Source organism: Epargyreus clarus, unplaced genomic scaffold (genome assembly GCF_041222505.1).
Source record: "Epargyreus clarus isolate Ecla_fem2 unplaced genomic scaffold, WU_Ecla_fem_2.2 ptg000003l, whole genome shotgun sequence".
Classification (NCBI taxonomy): Eukaryota; Metazoa; Arthropoda; class Insecta; order Lepidoptera; family Hesperiidae; genus Epargyreus; species Epargyreus clarus.
Window position 1 is genome coordinate 3,941,284 of NW_027332211.1, and position 12,189 is coordinate 3,953,472.

Below are 12,189 nucleotides of genomic sequence, written 5' to 3' on the forward strand. Positions count from 1 at the left end.
ATATTAAAATTTATTTTATGTCTTTTAAATCTATTCAAAATTTCAATATTTTATAGTATTTTTTACAATATTAGTTTTTAGATCTCTCGTAAAGTCCTTTTCTCCCCCCAATTATCTATTGTTACCTATTGTCATCATTTGTTCTCATAGGGAACCCATATATTTAGTGCAATACCAGTAACATAATCATCGAGCGCCACTGTACGATCATCAATTTATTTTATATGAATATTAATCACATTGTAATAAGTATGTTTAACTAATTCTAACAGCATAACAACTGCATATTTATGTTATGTGTATGTATGTATTAAAACCTAAATGTAATTTTAACGCAAATTAAAATATTAAATTAAATGCGTATTTTCATTTGCATATTCCATCATTCTCAAAAATATTTCAAACTTTACGTATGAATATAAATAACCATTTAATTTTATGGCCTATTACGTCAACACGTCACATGTTGCATCAATATTTATTAATTATCGTGATTAGCGAGACGATATCTGATTTTGTTGGTGTCCTTGCGTTAATATTAACACGAGTTTTTGATTTAATCAACTACTTATACAAATATAATTCGTATGAGTCATATTATAATTAAGATTTTAAACTGAGGCAAGTGCCAAATTTTTTATATGACATTGGAATAGCAAGCTAGACTACATCTGATGGTAAGCGATCACTACCGTCAAAGGATATTAGTAAATAACCTTATAAATGATGGAATTCTAGAGGGTTCAAGCATAAATGCGTTGTTAGCTTTGACGATTGTTGATGTGTCTCATGTAAGTGTTTCTCACTTATAAAAGTTCTGCTAGTTTTAATTTTTTAACTTTCCACTGAACGGCTGTTCATTCAAAGCTTGTAACAATTTACGTTTTTTAAAATGTCACTGAAAAAAGTCACTAATACTTATACCTGAATAATTAAGCAGTAAATAGTAAGCAGTGTGTTACATTTTTTGCGGATTCAGAGTTGCGGTTAAACGCGTGTTATTAATAGTAGTGCGTGCTAAGCCTTATGACTAAAATATATACGTAAATGGCAGATACTTCCGCAATATTCTACTCCACATCAGAGAGTTTCATAAATCTTAACCAGACATCGATAACTTAAAGAAATAATGATCTAATAACATATTGAGATTAGTTTATAAGTATCCTTGACATGTAATAATCATAAGGAATATGCACACTATTCCGGGTGTGTGATTAATTTTGTAATAAAATAAATTATTGATGAATGACTAACTGAGCCTTCATTTGCGTCAGTAACAAAAAATATATAAGTTTATTCGAGTAAAAATACAAAATTTTGTGTTTATTTTTCAGAACAGAACATATTAATTTATTGCGTCACAGTTCAAGTATTGATTGATATTGATATATGAATTGAATAAATAATTTTCGGAATTACCTGTTATTCTGGATTATATGTACCTATGTATGTATAGCTCTTAATAACATGATACAGAAAAATAAATACTTTAATATAAATGCCATCCGAGATGTTATGTTTTATTGGTGATCATAATTCCATATTTTAAAATCAGTTCTTTAATCATAAGCATTAATAACGTTACGCTAAAAAATGGTATGTATGATACACGAGATACTATGTAAATATGTATATTTTTTATATAAGTACATAATTTAATACGAAATTTAACACGAGTCGGTTAATTACTTCCATGTCATATATCTTGTTCGAGTGATAATATCATTTGAATGCGGTGATAATTAAATTATTTTTACAAAACTATGTATTCAAAAGGCAGATGATTCATCGAACTTATGTCATAGATTAATATGTAATCAATATTAGAGGTTATAATATTAAAGTAATATATTAACGTTACTAATACGAACGTTTTTTTTTCTAAAATAATCATTGCGAATAGGCGATAACAATGATTACATAATTTTAGTTACATAAATAAAAAAAAAATTGACAGTACCGTACAAACTCACATCTATTTTTTTTGTAGGTAGTAAGTAGGTACATGTTTCTTGTATTTACGTCTACAGTATTAAGGGGCAAATGTAAATGCTTGCGAGATATTTGTGACACTCAGGTGAGTAATTAGTTACATAATCAGTATATTCTTCTTGTAACATATTAGATTAAAATAATTGACGGGATTAACCTAAATCGTATCTTATTGATAGTATTCGTACCCTCATTATTTAGATTTCCAAAGAAAGTAACCACGTACTTTGTGTTGCTGAGAACACTGCTTGTATCGCAAATTAATTCTACTTGGTACCTTTTACTTTCAGCGTGGGCGACATTTGCATTCTGGTTAGTACGTTGTTAGTCAGTTAGTGCGTCTTGTTAGAACCAACAGTAGGTGGGCATTAAGTCGTTAACGAAAATAAGAACATCAAAGAAGTACATCGAAATTGTAAAGTTAATTAGATAATGAGATGCGGCTAAAAAGCGCCAAACAGGTGCTGGTATGCTAACTATAAATAGTTTGAAATAAATTCAGTAGTTTATTAGAATTGCCAGGGCAGAAAAATGTCAGATAATTTTGTTTATTTTACAGTCTTCAACAAAATAAATATACGATCTATATCTATAGGGATACGTATCCCTACAACATAGAGAAAATGAAATTTTAGTCTATGATGAAAATGGTACATGTGCCAAAAAGAAATATAATTATTAAACCGTAGCCATAGATTAGTAAAGATACTTCGCCGCCTTGAAATTGAATGAAGCCACAAACGGCTTATTTTAGTGAGTTCTTTTTTTGAATTCTTGACAAATAAAAACATTTTTAGAGAACATTTACGAATAAATAACAAATACTGCGTAATTTACGTAATAAATAAATAATTATTTCAAATATTTTAGGGACATTTTAGCACGGACACTTGGCAAAACTTTTTTACACAACTATTTCAATTCTCAAAACTGGATACATTTTCTTGTTAGGAGTGAGTAATCTTTACTAATCTATGACCGACTGACCGTAGCTGTTACTAATGATTTTTAATTAGAGAATATTATAAAGTTGTAGCTATACTTATAATTATTATTTGATACGGTATCGATTTGTTAGACCAGTTTTTATTTCAAACTAACACATTTCAGATAGGCCACGGTCGGATCTGGAGAAGTGGAGGCTAAAGTAGCAAGTGAGTATGCACCCATTCTTTAACTTAAGAAGAAGTAAAATCGTGTGAAGAAAGCAATCAAATGAGCACTTGGAAAGAATACAATAGAAATGCTGGCAGCTCTAACCTAACCTTGGCACATTATATTGGTTCACGCTATTGTTTATTAACGTGTGGGCATGCATGAGCTTTGATATATGCCAAATGAAGTAATGGACAGAATAAACATTGCTTGTTTATATTAATCACGGGAGTAAGTTCGTAGACTTGTAAGTAAGTAGTTGATTTATCTTGCATTGTAGGTACACGGGTTGATTGACAAAGGGATCATGTTTATTTTCACAAATGTATAGTAGTAGATTGATACCTAGTACGTTTTCAAGTAAACAGCATGGGTGTAGTTCAGTGGTATGGATTTGGCAACAATTAATCCATCACGTCAAATCCCGCTCCACTGATTTCAATCTGATCGGTATTCGACTGTTAAGTGTGTATAAGAAATTAATTATTATCGGTCTTAATATCGATGGAAAATTGTTAGGTTTCTTTTTAATAAAAAATAAATAAACAACATCAACAATTTTATAATGCATTATGTAGTAAGCCTTACTTTTATCCAGCATTAAAAATAAGCTATTACATATTACAGGTATTTGAACAATAAAGATTTGCATCCCAACAATGTTAACGACGCCATCTGACATGGCTGGCGCGCTGTTTATTTTTGCCGTCTCGTCCTTGCTTTATCAAATATCTTAGAGCTTGACCTTTGGATAATGCACTTCTTGCATATGTTCATTATGTTCCTAGACACTATTATGTTTAGATCTGGCCGAGACAAAAGAGGATAGGACACTCGGTGCATAAAAATGACCACCGCTCCTACCATAAGTATGACCGAATTGAGTTTTTATGTTTTTGTGAATGTCTTGTTGCAAAAGTATATATTATTTTCAGGTTATTTTTAAGTTTTTAGTTGTACTGTTGATATATGTATTATGTGGATCACGTGTCTTTATATTTGTCGTTTAACCGTATTCCATGAAATTTTGTGAATTCACTGGTTCCAACTTGAAAGATAGGATCCTTCTAAAACCGGCAGCGATGTTGTAGAGAACTAAGTATATTTTTTGGCAGGTTGTTTTTTTAGATCCACTATGATAATTATCAATTAATATCTAATTTTGATAAAGAATTTAGGAACAATAAGGTAGGAACAATTTAACATAAAAATATTTTAGATCACGTGTATATTTTCGTGCGCGATTGAAACAAGATAAAAACTTTAACGTAATAAAAGGATTACACACAGGTTTCGGACAATGCACGACAATTGGTGTGATGTTCAACGTTGTTAAAATTAGCATGTTATGCAGGATTACGAGGTCGTGCCATTGTGAAGGTCATGGGTTATCAAAATACTTTAATTGGCTCTTCAATGTTTATTTCCTTGTTCTTTAAGATAACTAAATGTGACTATTTTTTATAAAAACTAAAATTGGCAGAAGAAAAATACCTAGACAAAATAGTGAATTCATGCATGCTGTTTTAGACCTTAGTTGTCTTTAGCAACTCCGCAAGTGATCAATGTTAAATATTACACTAATTTCTTTTTATTTTATATTATTATAGAGATGTCCATGAGCCTTAGAGACACTAATACCACGTACCTACCTTTTCTTTTCTTGTTTTCGAGGGGGAAACCTTCAAAAGGTACCCGACGACGTGGGAGCGACGCCGGGTTATGTGGGATTTTTACCGCACTAAAACCCTCCCGGTGGCCGTCCTCAGCGCTTGGTGGAGAACTCCTGGATCTCCAATGGAACACAACCGGACTCCTCCGAGTGCGATGCCCCGGTTGGGCTTTGCCCTGGGGGGAGCATTTTCGCTCCTCCCTCACATCTGGTGTTTACGACGGCATGCGACCACACGATGTGGTAACAGTAGTGGGAGATGTAATATTTATGGTCAGATAGTAGGTAAATATCCAGACAGTATGACTATGGACAGTTGTACTTAGTTTAAAATCATTAGATCAAATACTTTATGAGTATTATTATGTCATTGAGAACACATATAAATTAAGAATTATAAAATCTATGAAGTATGGTAAGTACCATGAATACCAAGAAGCGGGCCCATCAAATTCCCACGCTTACGTAATGTTTATATATTTGCACGATATTTATATTCTACTCACGAATTGTTAAAAGTACTAGGTACCTACTAAGTTACTACGTGAAGTGATAATATAGTTTTTGACCACTATGAACTACAACGGGTGATATATATCTACTTATGTTAAATAAATTTAAGGCATTTACATTATTTACGTAATACGTAGGTACATAGCTTATATTTTAATTCTTCTGTAATAAGATTGTTTGTGAAATTCAGCATACTTTATATTGAAATAAAGGACGAGAATAAATATTTTTATTTAGAATCAAGTATTATTCATTTCACCGATTTTGAGAAACCAAACCAAAATGTTGCTTGTTTAACAGGAAGGAAAGATAAATCGGCTGCTTTTTTGGTAATGGGGATTTTTTCCAAATGAAGTGTTTTTGTCAAAATATTGTCTGCAAACACTCGATGTATTATTTAGGCAGATTCTATGGTTTAAAATAAACGCACCGGTACATCTGCCTACACATGTCTACAGTTATCACTGGTGGGACTGACTCATGGTGTCTCTCATAATCCTACATGCTATTAGTATTTGTAATGAGATAAATGATTGGATTACCAATGTGATGTATTCATAAAAAAAATCATGGCATTTTAAAATATTCCTTTAGACGAGGGACTAGGTACAGGCATTTTCTTAGCATTAAATAGTATGCATTGATAAATCTTAAGTTTCGTCCTAAATCATTCAACTTTGAAATTAAGCATGGAAAATATTGCTACCGTTCAGCACGTAGCTACGTTGCTACGTAGGTACAGAATTAAATATGCTAGTCAACTATTTTAGTCCCACTGCTGGGCACGGGCCCTAGGGTTTTCGGGTTATAATTCCCCGCACTAGTAAAGTGCGAATTAGTAGACATCACACACCCTTGAAAACATATATTTAATAACTCATGTTTTTTCCCGTTTATAGTAGGGGAGCCCACGATGCTAAATGTGTACAAACTCGAGAGTCATTGGGACCTATAAGATTTTGTAGATTAGACGTTAGAATGACGAAAAGGTTATATGATATTTTTCGATTCAGCGGGGGTTTTCTTATTCTGACGATTTGGAAAAAAAAGTATGAGAATGTATGAAGAATAATGTATTTTCCTAAAAATTTACCTTTCCTTTAGTTTGTGATACATCATTACTTCTCAGGGATTCATGCTAATAGTGACACTATCAGATATCATAATAATACATGGTGTTTTGTTTTTCAAATTAACTTTTTTCACTACTTTGACATGTGGTAATCGGCAGATTATGAGGTTTCCCGTTTTCTAGCATTATTTCATTTATATTAAAAAGAAGATTGACCGCGCTAGAGCATGTCCAGTGATCGATTTTTTTCATTGTGCAAACCCCCCAATATAGAAAACTCATTTATGGTTTAGGATACTCTACAGAGTCTAAGGTATCTCCCATACCTTAGTCTGCCGCGCTCGAGACACTCCTGAAATACTCTCTTGGGCTCCCCAACATTTAAGTATGCGATAAATAATTTGTAATTAACACATACCTAACCTGAAAAATCAGAGACATAGGATTTGCCTCTCGAAACCCCTATTGAGAAGCCGAGTTTCTAACCACAAGGCTATAACCGCTTACATAATAATCGATGAACTATCTTCTTTCGTGTAACACTAATAGAAAGCGATTATTTGTTATTTGTAATAAATATTATTTATCGTTTACCTTTGTGTAGTGAGACAAGTCGGTTAAGGTTAGCGATTTCTCTGAACATTGTTGCGATATTATACATTTAACTAACGGATACATAAAACAATCAGTACACTACGCATCTAGATTGCATTCATTAGATTAATTAAACACTGAGTTATTCCATATTTAACGCATATTATTCAATTTAGGTGTTTATTCAATTAAGAATGTAAAATGTTTTTGTATTTCGTTGTATTAATAACTTTGATTAAGCGGTGCAGGTTTAGTGGCGATGTGAGAGATAGATACTGTACTGTAGATTGGTACCCTATAGATAGTAATCCACCTCGCACCGACAGCCAGTAGTGCTATTCTGTGGATAAGTTAGAATGTCGATACATTATTACTTATTATCGAAAACTATGAGACAAGTGAAAAGAAATGAAACTTTACATACATATCATACGGTATGCCAGACTTTTTACAAATTATAATGTAATCAACACTCGAAAGTGCGGCGCCCCGTACCGGCACTGTTTATTTCCAGATTTCATATTTTACTACGAATTCTGTTTCGGTAATAATAAAACAATTTGTAGAATAGCATGGCAGCTCGTCTGTCATCTTTATACACATCATAAATAATGTTTTTGACGTTTATCTGAACACGGGTGCACCCAACCGAGCAGCCCAGCGGTTGTCGGGGAAAGTGGTCGAAACTAGTTAACACTACCTTTACGGTGTTTAACTTTGTTAGTTCAACACAATGTTGTACTATGTTAATAAGTTATTTACAGTTCATAATAAAGGTATGCTTGATACCCGTAATAATGAGCAATTTTCATTTTTCACAATAACTTCTGCACAAAATTTACAACTTAGAACTAGGTGTCTAATAACATAATACAGTATACACTTTTAGAAAGTGTTTACTAATTAGGACAACGTTTAATGGTAGGTGCGAAAGTGACTGCACGTAATCTCCGCGCTAAATGAAATTTGTGAAGTGTTGTGTATGTCGAAGTGTTTATCTAATACTTACCTACTCTTCTCGGTTCAGGTTTTAAGGATGTGGTAAGTGAGACATTTAAAAGAGGCATTTTGACTTAGTTCTCAAGATTAATAACACAACTATGCTTTATCTTAATTATGAGTCCAAACTTATCTGGAGTACTCGTAGGTTACAAATAACTATGGGCGGCTATTACTTATCATTAAATTATGTGCATGCTTAATACTTTAAAACTTCTATTCCTAAAAAAATAAAATTTTGTCCCCTAACGTTTTAAACAACAATTTTAATAGTGCTTCCTTTATATCGGGTGTTCTAAGTATTATGCGGCTTGAGTAACATTATTACTTGTATCGGAATTATGCACGTAATACAGTCGTATAACAGTCGTAATATTTCAAACATTACATAAAGAAACTTGATTTAGTAGTAGGTAACGTTGATTAATGATTAATTAGAATCGGTGCGTAGCTATTCAACATAATAATATTTATGTATGCCTGTAAAAGGATGGTAAATAAATGAAAGTTGAAGTAATATAATGAAGTTTTTATTATTATTGACATATTATGAGGCAGTATAGTGAGACATCTTAGTCCACTTGAGTGACATGGCTGATATAACTGTGTAACTTGAATTTCCATAAGGGCAGTGGCTGCTTACCATCAGACGGACTACCTATAAGCTCGTTTACTACAAGAATTTATATAAAAATATATAATTTGTGTTGTAATAATTACACTAATGTATTAAACATTTTTAACACTGATTGATCAACAATCAGTGAAAAGCTACGACCTGTTCACTTTAAAAACATTTAATAATAACGTGAAATTTGGTAGTGGCGACATCGCAGACAAAGTCCAAAGGATTCTAACACCATTGACTCTACCAACTTAAATGGATTTAATCGAAGCTACTTTCAAATACTTTTGAATCTCATTTAAAATATCATTCAAACTTTATAAATTGGGACCGAATGAATCATTATATCTGCCTATGTTACACATAGAGTACGATAGCTACGCTAGTTTAGCGGTTACCGTCCAAATAAGGTTGGTTCCCGTTACCTCTCGGCCAGGCGCCTATCGAAGTACGTATGAATGAATGTGTGCCCAAGCCTTATAAATTTAGTTTTCAACTCGTTAATTTTAAATCGTGGTATTTTTTTTTTATTTTGTTCTGCTATGATTTTCGATCGTTAACATATTGCTGAAATAATAAGTTGCAAATCAATATTACCTAGATATTTTATAGTAATGCAATTATTTATCATGATGTATATTTTAGGCCTCTGTTGTATAGAAGAGTGTCGTTACCCAGCTAAGGAATATCAAATGGCTAGCAGCTTACAGACAATACAAATTTAGCTTTCAAACTATGAAAAAATGTTAAACGCATAAGTATGACGCAACAATAAGCATGAAGAACAAAGAGATAATATCTCTATTTCGACAAAGTTCACGCTTCACTTAATAAATTAATTAAATAATTCGATACGGGCCACTTCATGTAACGCTAAAGCAATGTCGCTTTGGTATTTGTGTTAAAAAACCGGTTGGAAAATGCTATAAAAACATACTATGGTATTTCTCTTAATTGTGAGATATCAAGTTACGAAAAGACACCCGCTCTGTAATTGGATTGGTTGGGTTACGTGAATTTCTCAATCGTACTTTAGGGTCGCATTAAGTAAAAAAACAAAAAAGAACAGGGTATTCGATTTCTCAGACCGTAGACACGTTTTCAGGGCGCTTTTCTTGCCACCCATATTTATGCATGTTGTATATATCACTAAATTCGCTTCAGTCTCTTTATGACCCTTGTATGGTATGAAACGATGGGACGCATTTCCAGTCGCGCGTGCGTATTCCAGTACGTGCGTTCCACCTGCACGCGTGCCACGATAGTTTATTGATAGTGTGATGAGTCATCTCTACATAATTTCGTTACATGTGATATGTAGTCAATTGTTATCGAATCCTAGCTATAAACCAAAGTGTGGACAAAGTAATTATATGATCAAAACGTGCACTCAATTTATTTGTTGGTAAAGACATGCAGTGATAGCCTAGTGGTTAAAAAACTCGGCCTCTCGATCGAGGGGTCCGAAGTTCAAATACCAGGCCGACCTCTGATTTTTCAAAATTATGTGCGTATTAAAAATTAATTATCACTTGCTTAAACGATAAAGGAAAACATCGTGAGGAAACCTGAGAGATTTATTAATAAAAATCTCAAAGATACCAAGGAGTCTACCAATATGCACTTGGCCAGCGCGGTAGACTATGGACTATGGCCTTCTCATTCTGAGAGGAGACCCGTGCCCAGCAGTGGGACAATAATGGGTTGATGATGATGAAATACATTCTAAGTGTCTTAAGCACTAATAGATGCATCAACAATTACACACCCAGGTAAAACAAAATATTCGTAGTCGTTGAGATATGAATTAATATTCATAGGTATCTCATAAAACATCTAATACAATGTACGACTGCAAATCGGGTCTAAACAATGATACTAGTATAAATGATTGCACAATATTTTTTACTACACCATTAGGAGAACTTTCGCACCATTCATTAAACGAGTAGTGTGGTTAGCAGATAATCGGCAATAATCGGTAATCATCGGCTATCATCGGACTGCGGACAATTACTAGGAAAGCGTGATAGCTCATATAACGAGCATTGACAAGTGGTGATTGAATGTTCGGCTCGGATGACTTCATGAGCATGAGACTGTTTTTTTTATTTTAGTATTTAAATACGCTCTACAATGTAGAGGCTCTAGAAGTCGGTACATATTGGTCGGGTTAGTGAGCTTAGGTGAAGACGTTTCTGTATTATATAAGTAGCAAAATAAATGAGAAAGCATTTTATTTTAATAATATAAATATAATTTAATAAAATGTCTCAATTCCGCGATAATTTTAGTCTAAAATCATAAAATGAGAAAGCAGTGTATCTGGTGGTAAGCGGCCAGTGTCACCTGTAAATAATACGTAATTACTCCAAACAAGGCTTTCACTTTAGCTGAAGTCAATCACAAATTTATCGCCGCCCGGAGAACTAAAGAACGATAATCAAAATAGTGCTGGCTCTATGAGTCTTTGCAGTCAACTGCATTGTTAACAAAATCTATGAATTTATCTTAGACTGACCTCAAGGGGGACTAGAATATGTTTAATAGTCTTTGATTTATCTTATTTGGCATATCTTAGTTGATAATAAATTTTCATCGACTGCGAACATTAATACTACGGACAGACGCTCGTTTCATATGCCTATACTGTACGGAGGTTGACTCCACGTATAATCTTCTTTATATATTTCAAAAGTCTTTGTGCTAAGTCAGTATAGTCAATGTAGGTTGTGCTGTAGGCGAAGCTTAGGCGACTTGACGAGGTCATGGCCGGATGAAAATTAATTTGTTGAAGATGCATGCGCTAAGCACTCAGGGACTATTATTATATTTGGATTATGTTTTGATTATACTATACTTGGTTGCATGAATTGCCTTCATATTTATTAGTTAGTCTGAGATATTTTGAGCTATAAGATATGGGGAAATCTTTATATATAAACTTCTGAAGTAGGTAGTTGTTAATTTTTCTCTACATTTTCCTAAGTGTAAACCCCTGTGAAAGTAGAAGAAAGAATACACTACACTAAACATTTACAATATTACTCGTATTAACTTACGAGTAGGAAGAATTTAGAGTATAGAACCAAGCAGGATAACGGGTCATGGACTTAGGGCAACTGTTTTGCTTAAAATCAGAGCTGTTTTGTTTGAAAATATCAAACCGGAGAAAATGGATCCATTAAATAACACTAGGTATACTGTACATATTTATATAGGCTATAAACTTTCATTTACTTGTATTTTTGACGCTAGTATGTATATATTATGACAAATATTATAAATGAATCAAAAATATATATCCTCTGCATATAAAAAAAAAAAATAGCAGGTCAATTTATCACAGGAGAAAACGATATTTAAAAAAAGGCATAGACAAATTTGCATGCATAATAAAATGAAGGAAATTTTTTCCTTCATTTTATTATTTGGCCAAAATGGTTCTTGTCTATTTTTTTATTAAAATACATTTAACTTTTGGACATCACGTTAAAATTCTATGTCACCCACTTTTGGTCGGCTGTGGGCGAATACAGGTGCGCATGCGCAAACCAACGGCAC